Raw genomic sequence first — 26346 nt, forward strand, 5'->3', positions numbered from 1 at the left:
CCTCTCCTTCAATCGACCATCCTGACCCAGACCTGCAGTATGGCATTAGCTCTTCCACTGCTGCCTCAGCTGAGGGTGGGTTCCGCACCCACCCCACTCCACCCCACTCCATCCCACCCCCTGGAGGCTCTCTTTGCCTTGCTAGGTATCACACAGGTTGAAAACTACAGCCACGTTGTATTGGCAGGTGTCTGTCAAGCACTTATTCACACCCGATCAGAACGTCCTCTGCTTCCTGGGTACATGGTGATTACGGAGCAAGAAGGATGCGAAGCAGGGTGTCCTCGTTTCTAAAAGGCACTTGAAATGTGCAGCAACTGCAGTCAGTCTCCCATTTGGTTGGTTGCCAGGCACAGGGAAGGCACTTTTGTGGCACCTGGATGTTTTTGACCAAGTGGAATGAATTTCTCCCTTCCCTGCGGAGAAATGTTTATGTGTAATAGTCTTTAGGGACAGTATGGTGACAGCCTGATGTGTGGTGTGTGTGTGTGTGTGTGTGTGTGTGTGTGAGTGTGTGTGTGATTGTGTGTGTGAGTGTGTGTGTGAGTGTGTGTATGGGTGTGTGTGAGTGTGTATGTGAGTGTGTGTGAGTGTGTGTGAGTGTGTGTGAGTGTGTGTGAGTGTGTGTGAGTGTGTGTGAGTGTGTGTGAGTGTGTGAGTGTGTGAGTGTGTGAGTGTGAGCGTGTGTGTGAGTCTGTGTGTGAGTGTGTGTGTGAGTCTGTGTATGAGTGTGTGTGAGTGTGTATGTGGTGTGAGTGTGTGAGTGTGTGAGTGTGAGCGTGTGTGTGAGTCTGTGTGTGAGTGTGTGTGTGAGTCTGTGTATGAGTGTGTGTGAGTGTGTATGTGGTGTGAGTGTGTGAGTGTGTGAGTGTGTGTGTGAGTGTGTGTGTGTGAGTGTGTATTAATGCCACAATGGACCCATTTAATTTGTGCACTTAATATACGCTAATAATTTTTTAAAACATATATGGAGCACAGAAGCTTAAGACAAGGTTAAATACAACCAGCCCTGGACCATTAAGAGAAAAAGTCTTTGGAAATTCTAATGGGATTCCTGCCTCTCTTCTTATCAGAGCTCCATAACTCTCTTCCCTGACACCATGCGCTTCTGTCACTTTCTACAGCAGCCCCTGTTCCCCTCCACGGGTGATGCTTCAACTGAGGCTGTCTCACAGCCCGTCTCTCATGGCCTGTCTCTCACGGCCTGTCTCTCACAGCTGTCTCTCACGGCTTGTCTCTCACAGCCTGCCTCTCATAGCCTGTCTCTCATGGTCTGTCTCTCACGGCTTGTCTCTCACGGCCTGTCTCTCACAGCCTGCCTCTCATAGCCTGTCTCTCACAGCCTGTCTCTCACGGCCTGTCTCTCACGGCCTGTCTCTCACGGCCTGTCTCTCACAGCTGTCTCTCACGGTCTGTCTCTCACAGCCTGTCTGTGACTGATGCTTACCAGCACCTACCCTCTCCTAGGAGAGCTTCCAAGTCCAAACATACCTAATTGGTTACGAATTCTTACTCAGGAGAAATGATGTGTTCAAGAGAGCTTCTCTTGCCCCTCCAGGGTCAAAGAGAGCAAGTCAATGCTATGATATGTGGCCCACAGAAAAGCATCAAGTCCCATTTCACATGGGCTTCCAAGAAGACAAAGCTGAAGGGTCCATGGAGCTCCCTGGCCTTGCCTTTATGAACAAGGGACACTGATGGTGTGGACCCTCAGCCACATGACTCTTCCTCCTTTATCACTTCTGAAAGTGTGGTACAGCATGCAGAGCATAGCACTTACCCCTTCCGCCCCCTTTAAATATACGTTTTGACAACTTTATAACCACTGTTGGATAAGCATCATCACAGCCCCTCCCCTCATCACGACCCCTCTCCTGATCTTTGTCATCTTCCCCAAACGATGTCTATCAAACACTAGCTCTCCATAAGGCTGTATGATATTTAATCATACGTATGTGCTACAGCACTTGGGTTACTTCTATTTTTGACTACTGTGAGCAAAGCTTCCATAAATATAGGTGTCCAGTATCTCAAGACTGCTGTCAATGCATTTGGAGTCTCTACCCCACAATGAAAATAATTGACTTTGTGGTAACCCAGTGTTGATGTTCTTGAAAAACAACCACATTGTTCCCTCTTAGCTGATCTATTGTAAATCTCACCAGTAGTGGGCTAGATTTCCAGTGTCTATGCATCTTTGCCAATGCACGTTTGTTTCTGTTGTTTCTCTATTTGTTTGTTCCAAAAATGGGGGGGGTCTCTTTTGTTTGTTTTTTTAATAGGAAGGACTGTCCAATCACCCTACTTTTGTCTGCATATCTTAACAGTAACAGTCAACTAGAACAATGATACTCTATATTCAGTATATACTGTATCTAAATATGTTATATGCATATATACATGATAGATACATTAACTAGAGTAATATATATGCAAATCCAGATGCATGGATACATTACATACACATTGTTTTTGGTCCATAAATGCTTAACAGTGACCAATTCAAATGTACTGAAATTTTAAAAAATTTTTAGTATTTTATTTTATCCATACCGATATTTTGTCTCCATGTATGGCTGTGTACCACCCACAGGCCTTGTATCCCTGGAGGCCAGAAGAGGTCATTACCTCTCCTGGACCTGGACTTACAGACAGTTGTGCGCTCTTCCAGGGGTGCTGGGAATTGGATTTGGCTTCTTTGAAAGGAAAGCAGTGCTCTTACCCATTGAGACGTCTCTCTAGACCCATGTAGTGAAATGTTAAAGAACAATCTCCACACTTTATAAGCCATGTGGCCCTGTGCATATCACACGTCCATGCTCCATGCCTTGGCCCAGTGTTCTGTGATAACATGGGAAGTTGTGAAAACCCAAGTGTTAGCTGCAGTCCAGCTTCCTGGTCAACATGTCCTCATGGGCATCCCTCCCAACTGTCAAACTTCAGGCCAGGCTTTGCAGTGTCTCAACCCGCCATGCTTTATTCAACCGTGCACTCTGAGGAGCCCTTGGTTTTCCTTTCCTGTGTCTGGCACTTTTGAGTGAGGCATCCTTCTTAGAGCTCCTTGTGTTCTCTTCGTTGACTTCTGCCTCAAGCCCATCTGGTCCCAGTACAGAGGACTGAATGGAGTAGGGTAGTATAAACTGAATGTTGTAGTATAAACAAGTATATCATGTGGGCAATATGGCATAGTCGCTTGAATGCTGACCTTGAAGCCTGAGGCCGGGGCTTAAACCCGAGCTCTGCCACCTACCTCTCTGCGAGGCTTGCCTTGTTGCATTTCCTGCTTGACTAAGGTATCATCTTGCTCAGTCCTGGAATCATCCAGGTTAGGTCGCGTTTTGCGGAAGCAATAGAAACTTCCAGGTTGCTGTGATTAAAATCAAGTTTGTTTCTAATGTGTATTGCATAGGAGAAAGCCCCAACTTTCTACATGTCACAGAGCAGTAACTAAAGTGCCTACAAGGGGGCAGTGTTTATGGGAGGCAAATGGACAGAAAGGGACACAGTGTAAGACAGAGCTCACTGTATTGAGGGCTTCAGTTGCTACTGAAGTTAAGAAGACAATGCTAAAGACTGGCTTCTGGTCCTTCCTAGTTCTATGTTCTTCAGGTGACAGCCTCTCTGTGACTCAGCTTAGTAATCTGCAAAATAGAGATAATCATAGCCTCTCCCTGCAAAAATACTATATGAATCAATCATGTTCGTAATGATCAATGATGACTCCATGTTTACTTACTATGGGGATTGAATGAAAGAAAGGAAAGGTCAGGCTCCATCCATTGCCTGGATACAGCAAGTGGCTGATGAGGAGGAAATGTTGGAAGGATTGAAGCGTTTGGTATGTTAGCATTGTTAGTTTTGCAGAGGCCAATCCCAGAAAGGAGTGCGGCATGGAGGGCTGTGTCATAAATTATGTGATTTGTTCTTCCTCCAGGGAAGATTAAACTTTTCTCTTTCCTGAAAGCAGGCTCAGTTAGCTTGCTTCTTTGACCAACAAAACGTGTCCAGAGAGCCATATGTGACCTCAGGAGTTGGCACAAGGTGACCCATGTTCCCTTTCACAGCCGTCACTCTGACCAAACGACTATGATGGATGTCACTGTCTAATCTCTCGCTTGCAACTGGCGTGAAACACACACTAGAAACAAACTTGATCTTAATCACACACAATCTGGAAGTTTCCAAAGCTTCAGCATCACTCGGCCTAACCTGGATGATTCCGGAACCGAGCAAGATGATACCTTAGCTATTGATAGTCAAGCAAGGAATGCAACAAGGCTAATGCAGACAGAAAATGCCATGCACCAGAGACGTGAGTCAGTACAGAAGGTGCAAGTTGAAACCACCATGGTATCCTAAAACCTCAAGTGTGCGTAACCCTTGTGTGCCGCAGAAAAGAAGTTCAGTTAAATCTGCTGCTGAAGGGCTCCTGACCTGCAACATGGCATATTCTCTGCACGATGCCAGGTCAAAGGTCATGATAACTGCCTTGATAAGTGCTCAGCAGTCCCCTGGTTGTCAGAGGATAAACCCACAGCTCTTCCACCTGACCTACAGACATGAGCCTACCTCTCCCACTGTAGAACCACCACAATCCCTGTCTTACCCTCTGGGGGACAGGGCTATTTTGAAGCCTTTGTTCATATATTCCCTCTAATTTGTAGGAACCTTCTCTCTATCCCTTTACAAATGTCCCATTGGAAATGTCTAGACTTTCAACAAATTGGAACTCTGTCTGATGGGTTAATGAAATCAATGGAAACCTGCAGTCGAGGTTCGAAAGTATTAAGACACTGATGCCCACCATTAGGAAGAAGATGACTGCAATGTATTATGGTTTGAATATTTGTGAAGCCCAAAAATGTCCACGTTGAAACCTAACCTTGAGGCACTGGGGTTCTATAAAGATCTGAGGCCTTTGGGAAGGAATTAGATCCATGAAGGCAGAAGCCACATGAACAGGATATGAACTCTTTTACAAATGACAACCCTAAAGGTCACTGTACTGTATTGTGTGAGGCCACAGTGAGAAGGTGGCACCCAGGAGTCAGGAAGCAGACCCTGCAGACTCTCCCAGTACTAGTAGAACTAGGAGAAGTAAATGCCTGTTCTGCAGGTCCAGAGGATGCACTGGTAGGGCATCCCAGATGGAGAGAACAGACTGGATACTCTGACACTTAGAACAAGTCTCAGTCCAGCCACAGTACCCACCCTGCTTCCAGACTCAACTTTGCAAACACGAGGGACTTCTCTGATCACCTAGAATAGATGCTCTTCTCTCCTCTCTTCCCTGGGCCTCTCTCACTGAACGTTGAAGCTTCCCAGGATCATCGATGCATTCATATTGCCATTCCCAAGCCAAAACTGCAACTCGTGTATTTTCAAAGAGGCAGAGACTGGTTGACACATTGAAACTTGCTTAAGTGTGTTATAATTTTCCCACTAAGGTAAGTCCAGAGCTGAGATCATGCTGAATTACCACGAGAATTTTGCTTTCACTTTTGTTTTGCTAAGAAGAAATGTTTTGTTTGGTTTTTATCATTATTATTATTTTTACTTATTCACTTTACATCCCCTCTCACTGTCCCTCTCCTACTTACCCCCTCCCACAATCCTTCCACCAACTCCCCCTCCCCAGCAAAGTTAGCTGTCATTGGCTGAAGAGTATACATTTTTCAGCATGAAGCATTACTGCTGACAAAACCCAATTTAGGAAATTAGATCCCTTCTCTTATTCACAGAATGATTCATGTCATACACATTTCATTTTTGACTCATACGGTACGTCACAACAGGCTTTGTGAGACTTATAATTACTGATGCTATTTCTGTGTCTCTATTCATTGCTCTTTTTTTCCCGCCTTCTCTGCATTAATAACCACCACCCCCCTCCCGCTTCATTATTTAGTACCCAACAAAATAGAACTGGTGTCAGCCAATCAGCATCTCGTGTGGTGACTCACTTTTAGGCAAAAGCTTAAAAACATTCGACATTATCAACAGAAATGAAGCCTGCTGGTACACTGTCACTGAGGTAAGTCCAGGAAAGCTCTGTGATAGGATAGGAACAGATTACATACCTAATTAGATCCTTTCTCTCCCTGAGAATTGTACTTTGGTACACTAATTACTGCCACCTGCTTGGTGGTGTATCAGATACTTTGTTTCTAGCTACTGCAAGTGAACTATACAAAAAGCAAAGGGCGGCCCCACTACCGGATCCATTCAACAGGCCAAACCACTGAGACCCGAGTTAAAAACCAGGCTCCGGGGTTGGGGATTTAGCTCAGTGGTAGAGCGCTTGCCTAGGAAGCTCAAGGCCCTGGGTTCGGTCCCCAGCTCCGAAAAAAACAAAACAAAAAAGAAAAAAAACCAGGCTCCATGTGATTTTGACTTTGCACAACGATATTCTTTTTTTAAATCTCACTCTGTGCATCCTCTCAGTCTATAGCTCTTCCCGGCAGATATGGATAAAAACATCACGGAGTGCTTTCAAAGAGTAATCCTGGGTTTCTTACATCAGGGTCCTGCAGAGAGAGGGCGCTTGCTGAATGGCTTGTTAGATACATAGTGCCAGCTTCTTGGGCTGGCCCAGTCAGGTGGTGGTTTCACAGCAACAGGAGATGATTCTGCAGCCCACTGGGCATCCACGGAAAAGCCTATGGAAAGCAGCAACAAGTAAAAGTTTAGCTGTCCTAGGCGAGGAGATGTGAGCAAGCTGGATTTTGGAGGATCGAACAGGGTATGTAATTTGTTTCGCAAATCCATGGCAATCCCACATTTAGCCTCACAGCCTCTAACCGCCCCTTGAATCGATATCTAGATGATGCCAGAAGACGACTACTGAGCATGTCTCTTACAGGCACGTCTCTGGAGCCTTGAACCTCTCCAGCACCATCAGCAGCTTTGGTCTGGCGCCGGCCGCAGCAGCTGGAAGTTCAGAAGTCAGTGTCTTGTGAAGCCAGGCGCTCTAAATCTAATTCCAGACACAGGCTGCTGCCAGTTGCAAAGAGCTGCTTCTTCCTCTGGGACACGTTTCTCCATGAGTTACATCAAGGTCCTCAGTAAATTGGCATATGGCAATAGTCAACAGCTGGACAGGAAGCCAGGGGCCTTGGGTTCAAATCCTGTCTCTGCCACTCGAGTTTTGCCTTTGTGATTGCAAGCCACCTAGACTGCTTAAGCTAACGGAAGTGGGGGCAGAGTCATTCACTGTAAAATCACAGGAAAGTTTTGAAGGTAGGTGCAGACTTCTAGAAGGCATGATACGTCTTTCTTTACTGGTCCTTTCTGCATCATTCCATGCATGCATCGGTTCACCTCGCTTTCCCTGGCCGTGATAGGTTAGTTTTTCCTCAATGGTTATGAGTTGGAGCACAGCTGCCTCTCTGCTTTTTTACAGGTTGACGACCTCTCATCTAAAATGGAGAAGCCCCAAATACCTCCAGATCTTGTGAGCACTTCCACAGAGTCGCAAAGGTAAAGTCCACTCCTGAACCCATCAAACGGGTCACAGGCGGTCAACTCAAGCTCACTTTTTTTTTTTAAGGCTGTGTGCTTAATGAGAACATGAGGCATTAATGAAGTGGTCGTTTAGACCTGGATTTGATCTGAAAGTACCTCATTATGTATATGCAAATATTCCTCCAAAACCCACCTTTACTCACAAGCATTTCAGATAAGGGATACTCAGTCTGTAATAGCCAACAGATACTGGGCACTTTCTTGGATTATGCTATGTTACGCCCTTACAATACTGGACTATACTGTGTTAAGTACTGTTGAATTTAGTTGCCATCATTCTTTGTGATAGAGGTGTCTTAATTAGTCCCTTTATGCAAATGAGGAAAGAGAGTCATGCAGAAATCATGTAACTTACTCAAGAGCTCATAGACGGTTTTGTTGAGGATTTGAGGCAAGCTGATCCTAGAGATGGTGGTCCTTGTCTCTTCCAGCTTCTTTTATGTCTGCACCAAGGCTTATGTCTGTCCTTCTATCTTGCTCTATATTACAGAATAGAAGTGGATTGTTCCAGCTATGATCAACATCTGATATCTCTCAACGTAGAGCTAAGAAACAGACCATGCTCCCAGAGCTAAGGGCCCTGGGATGCATCCCACTAATGAGCATTTCATGACTCGTTCAACCGCGATTTCCTACAACCCTCCCCATCTGTACCTGATTCTTCCATCATGAAATGAAGGTGTCTTTTTAATACTTTTAATAGTTTTATTGCATTAACTGAGATTTTCTAATTCCCCAGAGCATATAGGAAGAAATGCTAGCCCTTAAGATTCCGTGCACGAAGTGAGCTCTGAGTTCCAATGGAAGATGATATTTTTACCAGACACCTCTTGGACATTCACCTAGATCGCATGTGTAGTTAAGGCTCTGGCAAATCCTTTAGTGTTATTACAGGTTTACTCCTTTGTGGGGGTTCTTCTTTTCAAGTATTATTTTCTTTATTTATTCTTCTCTCGTACATTAATTACATCCGGACTGCAGTTTTACCTCTGTCCTCACCCCCCAGTTTCTCCCCCACCTCCACCATCCACTCCGTCTCTGTTTCTCTTTAGAAAAGGGCAGGCATCCCATATGAGCCAAACATGGAAAGCCAAGGTGCAGTAAGACTGAGCACATGCCCTCACATCAAGGTTGGATGCTGGAACCCAATGAGAGGAAAGGGGTTCCAGGAGCCCCTGCTCCCACTGTTAGAAATCCCACAAGAAGAGCAAGCTATACAGCTGCAGAGGGCCTATGTCAGACCCAGTGCTTATTAGTTCCATCTCTGTGAGCCCCTATGGACCCAGGGTTGTTGATTCTGTGGGTTTTCTTGTGGTGTCTTTGACCCCTCTAGCTCCTACAATTCTTCCTTTCTCTCCTCCACAAGATTTCCCAAGTGCTGCCCAACATTGAGCTGTGGGTCTCTGCCTAGTTTCCGTCAGTCACTGGATGAACCCCTTCTCTGATGACAACTGGGCTGTGCACCAATCTATAAGTAAAGCAGAATATCATTAGGAATCATTTCATCGACTTTTTTTTTTGCCAGTTATGTTTGGTTCTATCCTAGGTCTCTGGGATGCCCAGCCTCTGGTTCCTAGACCTCCAGACAGTATCAGAGGTAGGCTCCCTCTCATGGCATGGGTCTCAAGCTGGACTAGTCATTGGTTGGCCACTCCCACAATCTCTGTGCCAGCCTTACCCCCGCATATCTTATAGGCAGGACAGATTGTAGGTCAAAGGATTTGTGGTTGAGTTGGTGTCCCAATTCCTCCACTGGAAGTCTTGCGTGGTTATAGGAGATGGCTGGTTCAGGCTCTGTAATCCCCATTACTAGGAGTCTTAGCTAGGGTCACATTTGGAGATTCCTGGGAATTTCCACTGGACTGGATTACTAGCTTGTCCCTAACATGTCCCCCCTCTAAATTCCAGTTGTTTTTCCCAATATTCTTTCCTTCCATTTTCCCACTTGAATGCTCCGGTTCCCTTCCCCACATGTACCCAGTACATCCATGATGTCTGTTCTTTTTCTCCTTGTCAGGGAGAGTCATGTGTCTCCCCCTTGAGCCCTTCCAGTTACTTAGCTTTCCTTGGTCTGTGGATTGCAGCAGTTATTCTTTACTTCACGGCTAGTATGTGAGTACATACCATTTTTGTTTTTCTGGGTCCAGGTTACCTCACTCAGGATGGTTTTTCCTAATTCCGTCCATTTGTTTGCAAATTTTATAATATATTTAACAGCCAAGCAATACCTCATTGTGTAAATCTTCCACATTTTTTATAATTTATTTTTATTCACATAACATTCTAATCACAGACCCCCCCCTCCCTCCTCTCCTCCCAGTCTTGCCCTTACAAATCCCTCCCTTCTCTGAGGAGAAGATGAAGCCCTCCCATACCATCCCATACTGGTACATCTAATCCCAGCAGGACTAAGCACCTCCTCTCCCACTGAGGCTAAACCAGGCAGTCTAGGTAGGGAAGGGGATCCAGAGGCAGGCAACAGAGTCAGAAATAGCCCTCTTTGCAATTGTTAGCAGACCCACATGAAGACCAAGCTGCCCATCTGCTACAAATGTGTATGTGTGTGTGTGTGTGTGTGTGTGTGTGTGTGTGTGTGTGTGTGTGTTGTCCAATACTCACTATTTCCAAAGGAGCTCCTGCTGGGGTCATCTACAGCCTCCATGTCACATTGTCACTAAGTTTAAAGGGAAATCTGGTAGCCCCATTCCTCTACTTAGTCTGAAACACCAAGAATGAAATCCTTTCACTTCTGGATAGTTTATGTATTTACATTTCAAATGGTATCCACTTTCCAAGTTCTCCCCTCTCCCATCCCTCATCCCCCTGCCTCTATGAGGATGCTCCTCCTCCCACCCACCCATTCACAACTCAACATCCTGGTATTCCCCTACACTGGAGAAAAGAGCCTTCACAGGACAAAGGGCTTCTCCTCCCACTGATGCCAAACAATGCCATCCTCTCTTCTTAAAGAGCTTATAGAATGTCACTCCCCTTCTCCAACCTGTACCATTCTTAAGAAGTAACCCCCAAGATTTGTGACTTTATGTCTCACTGAAAAGTATCAGAATCTCTCACAGCTACCTCTCATGGTACCCAAAACTTGAGGTCTAGTACCATCCCCACGATCGGTATCAGTTTTGCCACATCCACTCTTCATCCCTACTCATTGACTACTACTTCATCTAGTTTCAATTCTGTTTCATTTTTAATGGCTGGGTTGTTTCCTAATGTTTTTAGAATGAAATAGAAATCCTTCACACAGCTTCGGGGGTAGTGTCCCATAATTGTGTACTGGGTACAAGTCAACTTATTACCCAGTGGCACATGTATTGGTACTTCTCATCCACAGGTTAGCAGTGTGAGAGGCAGTAAGATCTTAGGAGGTGTGGCATATTGGGAAGTTCTTAGGCAAATCTGTAGCATACCTTCAAAATAGATTGTGAGACTCCAAGACCTCATTGCTTTCTCTCTGGTAATTTGTTATCTTCCTCACACACATACTCCTGCCAAGATGTGATATGCCTTGATGTAGCATAGGCAGGATCTAAGCTAGTGTTGGTATCATATTCTGTAACTTAAGTGAAACTCTTTCTTTGTAAAATTGGCTGGCCTCTGGTTTTCTACTGTAACAACAAGACACAGATAAGTCACCTATCTAGTCCCTTCCTCCTCTCAGGTTACTGTCTATACCCAGCCTCATGCTTGTAGTATTGAGTGACTAGACACAAAGCAAAGCATGGCAAGTTCATAGGAAATTTCTCAGAACCAAGAATTACCCAGCCACAAAGATAAACACTACCAAGTCTTAAAGGTCTGCATCAAAGCTAATAATCTGCTAACATTTGATTGAAAAATCTAGGCTTGGGTTGACAAGATGGCTCAGTGGGTAAAAGCCTTTGTACCACAAGCCTGACACCTGAATTCAATCCTCAGGTGGAAGGAGAGAATTGACTCCAAAAAGTTGTCTCTGAACTTTATACATTATAGCACTAGCACATGTATGTTGTAGTCACACACATACACACACGCATATATAATTTTAAAATTAAAAATTAAATTCCAGGTTTAGGTCAATAAATATTACCTATCGTAACTATTACCTTTATCATTGCTTCCACAGACTATCTGACAAAAGCAAATTAAGGAATTAAGAATTTATTTTGTCTGCCCATTGGTACAGTTGGTTCATCATGGGTAAGTCATCAATGGCAGCAAGGGCCTGAGGCAACTTCCCACACTGTATCCATAGCCAGAAGAGCCAAGATGAAAACTGATCCGTTTTCACCATTTTAGTCAGTTCTTGCCTCAGCCCATTGGATGGCACTTCCCACGCTTAGGGCAGGTCTTCTCACCCAGATACCACAACTTGGAAACTCCTTCACCGACAACTTTTGATGGTGTCTTCTAGATGATCCTGGGTCCTGTCAAGCTGATAATCAGGATTAACTATTGCAGGCTCCTACCTGGCCACTGTGATGGATCCAGAAGTGAGCACATGTCCTGAATTATCTCAGAGGTACAAAACTGAGCCTCTCACTCTGTAGTTGAGGAATCTCTATCTCCTTCCTTTCCTTTATCCCTTCCCAGTCATTGATTAGAAACAAGAAAGAAGAGTACCCTACCTACTACTGACACTTTTTAAAACATTTTTTAAAGATCTATTTATTTTATGTATATGAGTACACTGTTCCTGTCTTCAGACACACCAGAAGAGGGCATTGGATTCAATTACAGATGATCGTGAGCCACCATGTGTGGCTGGGGAATTGAACTCAGGACCTCTGGAAGAGCAATCAGTGCTCTTAACTGCTGAGCCATCTCTCCAGCCCCAACAAACCCTTTTTAAAAATTCAACAATATAACCCATATACTAAAGATGATGATACAGACAGGAAAAATCTGAACTTGATAGCATTGTTGACCTTCTGGGTCAACTGAACCTAAAGCCTTCATGCTCCTGAACTTACTATATTAAACAAACAAGGTCAGTTTATGAGTTACTTCATGTTTCTGTTACTTGTGATACAGTAAATTGATCCATACAATTCTTCCATTCCTTAGTTCAGTGATTCTAGGCACGGCTCAGACTCACTCCAGGTATTTTCCATGGGTACCTAACCCAGGAGTTGGTGGGAGATGACAGTGGGGACCACATTTTTAACACACTTAAGAACACTGCTTTTCCAGCTTCCACTTGTGCCCATTCCACATTTTTCTTTTCTTTCCAGACGGATCCCTGATGCATTCAGGGCAGGAGAGGGCAGATCATTTATTTCATGGAGTTGAGGACAGGTGTGTTTGTGACCCACTGCCCCTGCCTCCTGTGTCTCCTCCTGCCTCCCTACAGCTGCTTCCTCCCACTTCTGATGCACTGGACGTTAGGAAGCATCTATCCCCATGGACCATTATCCATCAAACTTTCTCTACAGGACCAGCGATGAGAGCCAAGAGACAGCTGTGGCCACCACCTGTCTTGACGGTTTAGGGTTGTTTTCCTAGACTCTTGATGCATTTGGCAATGGAGTGGCATTTGAATGATATTAGTGATGCCCCTGGTTGTTGTGTACAGAGCTCTGAAGTGTCCTCCTATCACAGAAGCTCAGCAGTGATGCAGACACTCTTGTAAGCCCTGTTTTCCACATGAGGTAATGGGCCAAGGGAGGTGAAATAATTTGCCAAAGTCCACACAGCTGGTGAATGAAGCCCCTAATTCCTGGATCATAGAAAATAAAGGTAGGAAAAAAATCGGGTCCTGTGATTTATTTTGGTTTAATTAAATCAGTCTTTTCTAAAAGTTTCAATGAAAAACAATAGATATGAAAAGGAACCAGACCAAACAGTATGAGAAACAGGAGCTACTTGGACTGGTTGGCCCCCTTGCTTGTTGTATCCAGCCCTGCATGGATTACCAGTGCTAGAAAGTTCTGGAACATTTTTGCAAAAAATCCTCTTCAAATATGCCAAAATAAATAAATTAATTAATTACCAAAAAAAGCCCTTTCTCCCCTCAAACCATCTCTTCCTCCCTCCTTTTTCTGCAAGGCAACATCTCTTGTCCTCTTCTTGGCTCATGAATGCGGCTCCCTTTCTTCACTCTAGACCCCTTCACCACTTCCCAAAGAATAGCAACTGCCTGTTGTCAACTTCCACATGGCCCTTGCAGCACAATCACTGAGGACAGCTCAGCTGCCTGCACCTTGTGCAGAGAGAAGAGTAGGAAAGAAAACCTGAAGAGCAGAGGCTTCTTGAATAACCATCCCAGTCCTTCTCGTAGCCCTATTGGGCAACTGTCCTGTCCTCTGCCTGAGGTTTCACTATAAATCTAGAGTTCTGTCTCACACTGAAATGTCACGGTGAACTTTCAGCTGGACAGTCAAATAAATGTACAAGGTCACTGGCAAGGACAGATGCTCACAAGGCTCTGTTTTGGAACTTTCCAAGTGAAGACAGGCCCCCGTGTTAATTTGAGGTTCCACCCTTTGTTCTGCTTAACTTTGGTGGTTTAAATCTCAATGCAGTTCTCTCAAAGAAACCCTAAGAGATAGTCTTTCAAATAGAGCCTTTCCAATGAAGCAAATGTTCTCCCCAACATAGCTTTGTCTGCCAGTAGTGCAAGGTCCTGCCTGCTACAAATCCAAGCCCATTTCACATCTCTTCATCGAATACCTTAACAGCATCACCCTTGTACAGTGAATGACAAGCTCTTCATAAAAATGGATGGAACTTGGGTATGGGATTAGAGAATCGCATTCTGGTCAAATCCAATGGTTTACATGATAGACAAAGAAGCTAGGCTAGAGCTCAGGGAGATGACATGAGAGGACTAAGAATAGAACCAGGAGGCTCTTGGAAGTAGCACTCAGTCCAGTACAATTTTGAACTTGATATCTAAATTCTCTCCTTCTCAGCTAAGGTGTAAACACAAAACTCTAACATTGTTTTAGAGAGTTCACTCCTGCCCTCCTACAACTTCCACCCTGATACCCTCTTCTTTCATGCACTTTGAACATGCACTTGTACCATGTGCAGGCTGATATTGGTTGAGCATGAGCGGGACTAGAGCAAAACTCTGTAATCTCAAGGAACCTTCGCTTGGTTCATTCATGGGTCTACCTGGTGAGAAAAACCACGATTTGGTCATGGGTCCATCAGTAGAACCCTGCAGAATAGAACTTTTGGGAAATTTTCTTCTCTCCTGATATTTATCATTCCACAAGATCTGAAGCATTAATTACTCTGTTATCAATTGGCCATATGCTGGGCCCTGGCAATGTTGTTGGCATTTCATATGTATTAGTGGAGACCCTTCTGTTTTGTTACAGTAAACAAACTGTAATAAGAATGGAGACAGTCGACCATCATCATGGTAGCTGCATGAATTATATATGAAAAAGTAGGAGCAATTACATCAGGATCAAAGAAGATCAGAACTAATGTAGCATTGGACTGATGTTTCAAATTAAATATTTAGATAGGGTTCAGTGAGAAAATGGTCAAACCGAAGCACAGAGCCTTCATTCATATCTGCTTGCATGAGAGCAAAGTGTTCAGAGTGGCTGAGGTAAGGTAGAGTGGGAGGGAACAGAGGAGACAGGACACTGTCTCGACTGGCCAGCTGTTAGCCAGATGCATCTGTTTTGTTTTGTTTTATTTTTTTTTCTTTTTCCATAATCTATGTCTTTTGTGTTCTCCTGATTTTATATCTGTCTTCTCTACTCAGCCTATATGTTTTGGGTGAGCCCTGTGAAATTTCACCACGTGAGTCTAGACTAGCCAGATCTGGGGAACTCTTACCATGGTGCTTATAGCTTGTCTCAAAGTAGACATCGGATTTGTGTTAACTTTAAAATTCAGTCCGAAGGTTTTCACTGAACCTGGCCTGGGTCGTCGTGCTGATGGAGCATCAACATGAGGCTTCCAGCAACTCTTGTGGCAATGTGAAACAAGAAGTTGTTTAAGAATGAGGACATCGTAGAGATACCCAGCGCCTAGCAGGGAAGAAACAAGGATTCCTGGTGACATTTTTGCATACCCAGATCCATCTCTTCTGAGGCTAGAATGCTTGGTCTTTTAGATGCTGCTGTTGGTAGCTCTCTTTTTGAACTCAAATGACACCGAGGTTCTCTTTCTGAATGGAAGAAGCCCTGATGACAGCACTAATGAATGTATATTAAATGCCCAGTGGCCTTTCCTATTCAACCAAAAGGGCGAGAGTCCAAGGAGTCCATGTGAGTTAGAGGGTAAGACTTAAAAGAAATCTGGACCCTAATCCTGTTGTTGGGTTTTCACAACCATGACCATCAGACACCAACTCATCTGTTTCATCTCATTTCAGAGTCTAAAAAACTTTTTTTTGCCTAGAAAACTTTTCCAGGCAAACACAGAAATATTGAGATTAAAGGCTAAATGTGGGGGATGTAATAACTCTTGGATCTAAGCCCTTCTTGCTTCTGGTAGCCTAGATTGCCAGTTTTAAGTCCTTCTCCCCTAACATTCTGAAGTGCCAGGACTCGCTTTCCTTTTCCTGTACCTTGATTTCCCCGTGCAAATGTAATGTTGATTCCTTCTCCCCAATACTCACCATGTCCTCTTCATGAACAGAACATATTTTATTTCCCTTGACTTTGGGTTCAGCAACGCACCTTACCCTGAACAAGGGATGTGTGTAGAAATGTCAGTACGCTAGTCCCAAACTTTGGCTTCAAGTGGCCTTGTAGTCTTGTGCTTAGTTAACACCATCAGGAATTTGCCTCAGTTGCCCCATGGGTCTCAGGAGAAAGACCCTCTGCCCTATACCAAGCTACTCCAATTGAATCACAGCTCTCCTCCTGAAGATGGAGCTATTTACGCCAGTCATCTGCCCTACCTGAACAAACTGCACTGAACCTAGCAATGGTAAACGATGTCTATCTCAAGAGTCAGGAATGTGGGGTCATTTGTTATACAGCAAGCAGTTGCTGACTAATACACTGACTTTGTAGTATTAGCTACCTCCAACAATCTTCCAGGGCCAATGCCCTTGGCACCCACCATTTGCCTTTCCCAGGCATTCTGGACACCTTGGAGTAAGATATTTAGACTCTGTATATGAGAGAAAAGACCTCTATTGTCTTTGTTTTGTCTGGATTATAGAATTTCCAGACAAAACAAAGGGTGTCTAGTTTAACTAGAATTTCAAGTAAAAACTGAATATTTTGGTATAAACATGCCCCCGGCATTAGATCCAAACAGTTGTGCCCAAATAAAGTTTAACCAGACCTTCTACAATCTGGGATTGCTAAATTTGGCAATTCTATTCCCTTGGAACTCACTCTGATTAACTTGAGAGAAACCAAGACACCTGTCACCATTCACTTAAAGCTTTGGATCATCTATTTTATTACTGCATGGAAGGGCTACTTTCAATAAATATGGAGACCACATTTTGGCCACAGAGACAGACCTTGTATATTCTGTCTAAATTCCTAGGCACAAAGGTGAGGAATGGAAGCAACGTGGGAGTTATTCACCTGCCATATTCGGTTACCTGAACTCATTCACTCCATTTTGTACTTGATTACGAAAATATTTCTATTCTCAACACACTAGGGGTGAAACTGACTTGAATAGCAACAGCCATGGCTTCAGATTGCAAATGGCTGCTTCTCATGGCTCAGCTCATCGAAGGATCATATCTCATTGTCAAGTTGATTAAAGCCTTCAATGCCAGAAACAAACACCTCTCCAAGAAGCTTTCAGTTTCCTTTTTGATAAATGGGTATAAATCATTTTTCTTTAATGTTATTCCAAGTTGCATTATGTTATAGTGGTGTTTCTGTGAAGCCTCAAGACCTTTTGAAGCTTTTCTTATCTTTTCCATGTGCTTTGCTAACAGCCACAACAATGCTCTCTCTGCTCTCAGGTATAGGCAATCCTGCTCTAGAAACTCTCTGGCTAGTAGAAGCCTTGGGTAGGAGAGATACAAGGTTGTATGTAAATTCTTTGTCATAGGACTGATGAGCTGGCTCTGTAGATGAGGGAGCTTGCTGTCAAGTCTCAGGACTTGTGTTCGATTCCTGTACTCACAGGTTAAGAGAGAATTAATTCTTACAAGTCGTCTTCTGACTTCTATATATGCACTATGGCACATGAGTAACCACCCCCACCCACCAACAGACAGACAGACAGTCAGTTTACTGTAAGTGGCTGGAATATAGCATACCAAGCAAACTGCTCCAGACTCACTTTTCAGTCAATATCTTATGAACAGCATTATGCATCAACTGATCCATGTGTGATACAATTCGGATCTGAAATGTTCCCAGAGCTCACCTGGTGACTGTTTGGTCAGAGGTGGGGGCTGTAAAAATCATTTGATAGTGAGATGTTGCCCAGGTCCATAACTAGTCTAAGGATATGTTCATATCTTTATGAGACATTGGAAATGATACACACCTCAGAAGGTGACAGAAATTGCTCACTGGGGTCATTGAGGGATATATCTTGGCCCTGGTCCCTTCTCCTCCAACTCTTTCCCACTAGCCTGAGATGAGCAGCTACCCTTAGATGGGCCCTTCTACAGTGACTTCTGCTTCATTACAAGTCCAGAAGCAATGGAGCCACTTGAGTATGGACTTCGATATTTAAATACTTAAGACAAAGGAAACATTTAAAAATTAATTATTTTATTTATTTACATGCCAAATGTTGCCCCCTCTTACCCGTTCCCCTTCACTATGAGAGGGTACCCTCCCCAGGACATCCTCCTTCTCTGGGGCGTCTCTTCAGAATTAGGTACATTTTTTTCTCTCACTGAGTCCAGACAAGGCATGTGTGCCCTTGATACATATGTGCCAGGGACCTCCTACCAGCCCGTGTATGCTCTTTGGTTGGTGGCTTGTCTCTGGGAGCTCTGAGGTGTCCAGGTTAGTTGACACTGTTGGTCTTTTTATGGGGTTGCCATCCGTTTCAGTTCCTTCAGTCCTTACCCTAACTCCTCTATTGGGGTCCCTGACCTATCCAATGGTCGGCTGTGAGTATCTGCATCTGTCTCAGCCAGTTGCTAGTAGAGCTTCTCAGAGGACAGCCATGCTCTGCTCCTGTCTGCAAGTACAACGTGGCATCAGTAATCATGTCAGGGGTTGGTGCTGTCCATTTCTTTTAAGGCTGTTTATCTCAGGCATTTTTTCCACACCGAGGGGAAGCAGACTAAAACGGTATGCAAATAGCTCTTGACCTTCACTAATGTTAGCATCACCTAGAAAACATTTTAAAGAATACTGTTCCCTGGGGTCCTCCTCACTTATGTCTCAGTTGATGGAGCATTAGCATTCTGAAGCCCTAAGGGGTCTAGGGTGGAGGAAGCAACAAAGACTGTCTACAGATGCTGCAGTCGACCGGACAGACAAGGACACTGATCATGGAGGGGGGTTCCTCCATGACTTCTCTCAGCTTCAGCCCACACCATTAACAGAGCATGGCGGCTTCTCAGCAGGGTGCTTCGCTTCACTGGTTCTTCATTGACTCCTCTGTAGACAGCATAAGTGCACAGCAGAGCTCAGAAAATCAAATTCTAAACACCAAAACAAAGATAGAGCTTTTTAAATGTATATTTATATAAATGTTTAATACAGCATAGAGCCCATGATCCTCAGCCTCCTTACCCAGCATCCTGCTTCAACAATCATGTTCTTTTCCTAGTCTTGTTTCTTCTGGTTGTTTTGTTTTTACTAAATATTTTAGGAGAAATATCAACTACTAGATCATGCACCTGCAGTTATACCAGCATTTTTTCTCTAATACTTTTAAGAATGTGTGGTTAATAAACATAGCACGACTATCAGGACAGTCACTGTTCAGTGCACAGTTTGGTGCCATCTATTGGCACAGTAAGCACCATTGGCTTTCGTCCTTGTTTGTTTTCTATCAATGTGATAAATACCATAAGCAAAATCAGGTTGTGGAGAAAAGGCTTTATTAAGCTTACCTATCCTGATTATAGTTCATCGCTGAGGGAAGCCAAGGCAGAAACTGAAGCAGAGTAAGGCCCAGCAGCTAGAACTGAAACAGAGGTTCTGGAGGAGTACTATTTACTGGCTTTCTCTCCCCCCACCCCAAACCCACCATGGCTTGCTCAGTTTGCCCACTTATCAAGCCCAGGGCTACTTTGCCAAGGTGGCATGGCCCACAATAGGCTATACCTTCCCCCATCAGTCAGTAATCGGGAAGAGGACCCTACAGACATACGTACAGGTGAGTGTGATAGCCACGACTCGTCCACTGATGCGCCTTCATCTGTGAGGACTCCAGCTGTGTCCAATTGACAAAATCCAACTATCACTACTACTCCTCTCAAAAGCCATAGTTGGCTTCCTAGACTAAAACTGTATGGACTCAGCACTAAATCCCAGTTAATCTCTCCTGACCCCCGGGAATGGCTCTTCTTTTTCTGTTTCTAGGGATTTGACAATACCAGGGACCTCATAAAAGCCATACAATATGTGTCCTTTGTGTGTGGCATCTTTGATTTAGTGGCATGATGCCATTAAGTTTCACCCATGTTATAGGATGAGAGGCCCAAGGCTGTTCCACAATCAAATCCTATTGTTTTTCCTACCATTAGCAGAATATAATAAGAACCTTCAATGCCATCTCCGATTGGGTTCTTTCCTCATTCCTGTCTCAAATATGTCATTGTAGAACTTACAACAGCTCTGGATTCTTGCATAGGGTCCCCACAAGACTGTACCAATGCATCATGGGTAGGGACGGGGCTCATAAGGATCTGCCCCTCCCAGAGGGAGTTGCTGGAAGAGAAGTCATGTTCTTTGCCAATGCATCCACTGCTGAGTTCCTTGTGCTGCAAAGAACGGTGTTATCCTCATTCCTTCATGAGCAGCCCTTGTTAAACATCACAGGTCACAAAGCAAAAAAAAAAAAATAAATAAATAAAATAAAAATAAAAATTAAAAAAAAGATCAAGCTAAAAAGCTGTGAAAATGGGTGTGAGAAAGGTGCAAATTAGTGAGGACAGCAGAATGAGTGTGGGCAGAATGCATGTGTACATAGGCAAAGTTATCAAGGAATAAGTTAATTTAAAACAATATGTCCTTTACATTTAATCTATTGGAAGGGTTTTTCAAACAAGAGCCATATTGATTTTTCTAAAATGTCTCGAGTTGTTTTTATAAATGTGTGTGTGTGTGTGTGTGTGTGTGTGTGTGTGTGTGTGTGTGTGTGTGTGTTTTAAAGACTGGATTAGCACTACTTCGGAAAGTCTCAAACTTGAGGTCCTCCTGCTTCAACCCCTCTAGTGCCAGAATTACAGGTATGTGCCACCATGTCCGGCCAGCCTTAGCATTTTTGTTGCGGTGTGTTTTGTGTGGAAATCAAACCCAGTTCCTGGTACGTGCAGGAAAAGGACTCTTCCCAGGAGCTACGTCTTCAACCCCAGTATGGCTGTTTAAAGAAGAGTGTTCTAGTGGAAGTGTTGAAGATTTAGACTAAAATGAACAGAGATTATGCAAGCTAATATAGGCCTAGAATAGAAAATGTAGCTGAGAAAATTGCTCAGCTCAAATAAAGAAGATGAAGGATAATTCAGGATATATAACTGAGATGCAAAGACCAGACCAAGAGAGAAAGCATAAGGAATCTTTCTTAAAGAGTAGGAGGAGCCCTGACCAAAGTTACAAACAACCTCCTGTAGTAGTTGTGTATTTCTTATTTCACCTCTCTATTTGGATGAAAATATGTACATGGAGTGTTCTATATCTGCCACATCATATTCTGGATGTGAAAAGAGCAGAGCTCTTGTTCCCTAGACACAAATAAAAGTGACACTCAAGTGACTGCACCTAATGACACAATGGAACAAAACCTGAGGTCTAGGAAAAAGTCTATTTTATTTCACATAAGGATGAACAGGAGTTATCTGAATGGAAGATTATGGAAGAATGTGTTTTCCATAGCTTTTGATTCTATGCTCACAAATTTGCAGTATGATCTAGATATCTATCTTAGCCTGTTTTGTACTGCTATGATATAATAGCTGAGGCTGGATAATTATATTGAATAGAAATATAATATAATGTTTATATTTTCAGTGATAATGTCATTGAAGCATTCATAGTCACAAGTCTTATGATTTAAACATTTCTTAAAGATATTACCTCTTAATACAGTTAAAGGATATCAACTTTCAACTCATGTTTGGAAGTAGACAAGCCTCAAACCACAGCACTGCTCTGCCAAGAACAATGCCGGGTGACTTCTGAGGCCAGGTCATGTCTATGTGACATGCTTCTGCCTTGCTATCTTGGTACATATATATATTCTTGGTATATATATATATATATTCTTAGAGTTGAGCCACCATCCTATGAGGAAACCCAAGGAAGTCCCTGTTGAAATCACCAACCATGTGAGTAAGCAGGAAGTGAATGTTCCAATCTTAGAAGACCCATCTTAGCTGACACCACGTAGAGGAGAAATGAACTCTCTTCACTGAACCCTAGCAACATTGCAGGCTTGTGATCCAAGTAATGCCTGCTGGCTTTTAAGCTATTCTTTAGAGGGATTGTTTATCATGTAGCAATGGATAACCAAAATGCTTAGCAAAAATGGCATTCCCAAAAGCATTCTGACTTCAGAATTCCAATTGACAGCTGGTAAAGAATGCTAAATTGCTTAGGTCCCTACCTGAAACTAAGAAATATATATTCTCAATGTAACTATTGCCAACAAGTGACTCCCAGCTTGAGGCTGAAAAGAACCCTCAGGCCCAAGGCCATGACCTTTTCAAGAATAGCGTGCATCTAATGCCCAGTTGATGCATTGATATAAAAGCTCAGAAAGTCTTAGCCCAACTGGGGCCAACCACAAAGAACTAGCCAGACCTTAGAGCCTTCTGTAGGGTCAATCAAGGCCTAGTTGCACATGAGCCCAACTTCCCTCTTTCCCGGGTCTACCTCTTTCACTTCCTCTGCAGATGCTGTTCCTGAGAAAACTAGCCCAAAACCCTTACATACAAATTTCCACTGCAGAGTCTTTTTGTAGGCAGCCATTCTGAGGAGCTGCTCTTGACCATGATGAGAAAAGGAGTGGGCTGAGATGCTTCCAAAGGTGGCCAATGGCAGGCACTCAGAGGCAGCAGTTCATGGGCAGGACCAGGGGAACTGACTGTGTGTGAGCAAGTTGGATTGAATGCCTAGTGTAGGCTGCAAATTCGGGGATAAAAGGCTACATTGGTCTAGGAAAGTTTACCATCCAAAAACAGATACAGACCAAGAAACAAACATTCAAGACAGTGTAATAAATAGTAATACGGGGGAGGGGTGTACCAGGTTCATGGAGCCCTAGAGAACCAGCATTCTGAGCTTGATAATATAGAGGATGAACGTCATGCAGGACGCAGTACTGCTGAAATACAAACACATGGGAGATGGAAAGCAACAAACTAGAAAAGCTGATGGGCAAGTGGAACGTGCTTTATATCCCCATTTCTCTTGGTTTGGGGTCACTCAATAATAAAGACAAAGACTATCGTTTCCACAGGGATTAATGCAATAGCAACCATGAACCCGCTCCTTGTCTCCGGCCATGCACTTTCACACTATATATAAAGACGTGGGCACAAGGGATATTTTATAGGACAATAAAGTCCTGCTGATTTGGGTTCAAGCCATGGATCATTGGGAGCTGGGGGAGATAACTCAGTAGCTAAAAGCACTTGCTCAGCAAGCATGGGCTGCATCTGTGAACCTATGTTCAGGCCACCACCAATCCCATAACGAGCTGAGCATAACGTGAGTGTGCAGCCCCAGCTCTTAATGGGATTGGTAGAGACAGGGAGATGCCAAGGGTTCACTGGCTGGGTAGCCTAGTGGAAAGGGTGAGCTTCCGGCTCAGTGGGAGACTGCCTCAGGTAAGAAGTGGAGAACAACAAAGGAAGACATCTAATGTTCTGCTCTGGCCTTCGGATGTGCGTACATCGGTTTGTGTACCTAAATACTTGTGTGTGTTCTTATACACACAGAGAGGAAGAAATGGATCGCTTCATCTAAATCTACGCTTTTCAAGGATCACCGTGCCCACATCTTGATAAGACAGTGTAAAAGTGCATGGCTGGAGAGAAGCCATACACTTGTTATTTATTACGTGATTATTTGCTCCAAACAGAAAGAAATGGAGATGCTGCAACTCTGGTCATACTACTTGCAAAACCAATTAATAAACAAACAAACAGGAAAAAAAAACCCTCCACAAGCCATCTAGTTTGGGCAATTTATGTCAGATGTCCTGATAATGAGTGAGTCGAGCAACTAGCTGATTAATCCTACTGTGTACGCAGAGGCTGAGACAGCGAGGGGGAAAAACTTTGCCAGTTTCATAAGAATATTAGTTCCTCTACCCCTTGCACTCTGGAGAAGGCACCAGTTAGTTCCTCAAAATGACGATCCATGCTAACTAGACACTCTCTGTGGTACCACAATACCCAGACAGATATTGGATATTCCAGGAAACCTAGCAGAGCCTCAAACACACCATTGCCATTTGAAGGATTTCGCTCAAGGATGAAAACACTGCTACTCAAGAAGCTGGAGAGATGGTTTGGTGCAGCTCTTACAGAGGATCCAGGTTCAGATCCCGTATGGAAGCTCACCCCCTGCGGTAACTCCTGGCCATCTCCAACTTCTGTCTCAGAGGATCCTATGCCTTTATCTGACCTCCATGGGCATCAGGCATGCATGCAGTACACATGCTTATGTACAGACAAACTGCTTATACATATAAAATACAACAAAAAAATTTAAAGTACATTTGGTCTAGCCTGAGCTAAAATTCATTGACACAAGCCACCATGTCTTTGAGTCACAGGAAAGAATCAACAGAGTGATGCAGAAAGAATCCTTATGAGTCACTCTCCTACTGACTTAAGGGGATAATCCCAACACCAGGGCATTGTCACCATGCCTTTGGATCCCTCTTCTTTAGGATTAAAAGGCAGAAGATAGGCACTGGGAATTGTTTGTGTTTTAGTAGCTATATAGTATACATATGCAATCAGAATTCCACTCCACTCAAAGCTTTAAATTCTTAAATTTAAATCACATATGAAGATGTCTTTAAAAATCACACAATAAAACTTTACAATTTTAAAAGATCCCTCTCCCATCTTGTCTGCATTTTTTTCCCTCCTCTTTTCAGTTTCCATGGCAAAGCAGTCAATCATTATTTCTAGCTTCTTGGAACCTTTACAGTGAAATCATACAAGAGCACGTGTGAAAAATGTATGTAGATATGCATTCCACATATGGCAGCGTGCTGCTCTATCCAAAACATCTTGCCTTTTTAAACTCAATGTGTGGTAGACTTTTTTTTTTTTTTTTTTTTTTTTGCTGTTGACACGTGTAAACCATTTTAAAGCTCTATCCTAATGAATACTGAGCCCATATGCAATATTTACTTACTGAAATAGTTTGGCAATAATTAGCCTTGTGTGCATGAGTGTGTATCAAGCACATACGTTTATATAGAAAGTGTGAGATTACTGTCTGAAAGGACTAGCGCTTTTAATATTTTTGAGAGAAACTGACAAGTGACTGTGGAAGCTTTTCTCTTGATGCTCCCCTTCCTTGGTCATTTACAGTTTTCCACCATAGACATATGTGTCATTCTGGGAGATTTCTCAAACTGTGAAGCCCATCCACAGGGTAGATCAGAATTATTGAAGACTGGGCAATTCCCACAAGCATCCCTCACTCACTGACATGTACACATGACGAAAACATGCCTCAGTTTGTCATTTGGCCAGAGATAATTCTGTACCATTTCTCAAAGGTGACCAGTGCCATTGAGTCTCATATTATCATACAAAATTGTTTCAACATATCCCCTTGTATCCTTCCCTTCCTCTTTCTTTCTCTTCTTTACCAGGGTTACTTGGGGGTCACCTTTCAGATAAACTATTTGTGTTTCTGAATTTGTCTTTCAGGACTTATGCATTGCAAACTTTAATCCCAGTGCAGTCCTGGAGCGTGGGAGACACATATGTCAAGAGAGTTCTATCCTCAGGGCCTGGCCACCCTCTCTTACCTTATCACTCTATGCTATGTAAAGAGAGGACTAGAAGGGAATTGCAGACACTGGCACATTGGTTTTGAATTTCTCAGCCAGTCTATGTCAGATGCCTCCCCGGTCCGTGAATCATGTCAGATAAGGCTCCCAACTTCTATTACCTGCACTCCATCCCCCTTTAAGCTGCACCTCTCACCATCCATTTTGTGTTTCTATAGCAAAATGTCCAAGGCCTGGCATGTTCTAAAGAAAGAAGGTTTAGTTAGCTTGGTTTGAGTGGTTAAAATTTAATATCAGGTTGCCCCATCCTTGTCACTCTTTGGAAGAGCCTTCTGACTCAGCCAGTAGCATGGCAGAGAGATGGTGTCACATGGCAAAGTTGTGTGTGTGTGTGTGTGTGTGTGTGTGTGTGTGCGCGCGCGTGCAAGCACATGCATGTGTGAGAGAGAGTAAGGGGAGGGAAGGGGAGAGAAAGAGAGAGATCATACAAGAAACAGGAAACAAGAGTGAGCTTTTCTTTACAAATGAGCTTTATATATGTATTTATATATATTATGTGTTATTTATATATTATTCATTATTTATATATTATTTGTATTGTATATAATAGTTATATTATATATTTATATATTACCTGTATATTTTATATGTAATTCTTTTTTTTTCGATGCAAATGCAAGAGGTTTATTTTCTGGTGCATCAGGATTGACCTTCAATCAGCCCCTTGTGGCAAGTGACTGGAAGGCGACCCCAAATGACTATAAC

General features: G+C 43.4%; 1 long non-coding RNA gene across 2 annotated transcripts; it reads left to right on the plus strand.

Moving 5' to 3' along the window:
* Positions 1–4499: 4499 nt before the first annotated feature.
* On the plus strand, positions 4500–13667 carry LOC134479654 (uncharacterized). Of its 2 annotated transcripts, XR_010053205.1 has the most exons (7): positions 4500–6742; positions 6863–7239; positions 7403–7479; positions 8015–9121; positions 11645–11718; positions 11933–12040; positions 12753–13667. It is a non-coding gene; the product is annotated as an uncharacterized LOC134479654 (long non-coding RNA). The 2 variants fall into 2 exon arrangements; XR_010053204.1 differs by having other exon boundaries at positions 8015–12040.
* Positions 13668–26346: the final 12679 nt, after the last annotated feature.

The sequence above is a fragment of the Rattus norvegicus genome, chromosome 7, assembly GCF_036323735.1.
Source record: "Rattus norvegicus strain BN/NHsdMcwi chromosome 7, GRCr8, whole genome shotgun sequence".
Classification (NCBI taxonomy): Eukaryota; Metazoa; Chordata; class Mammalia; order Rodentia; family Muridae; genus Rattus; species Rattus norvegicus.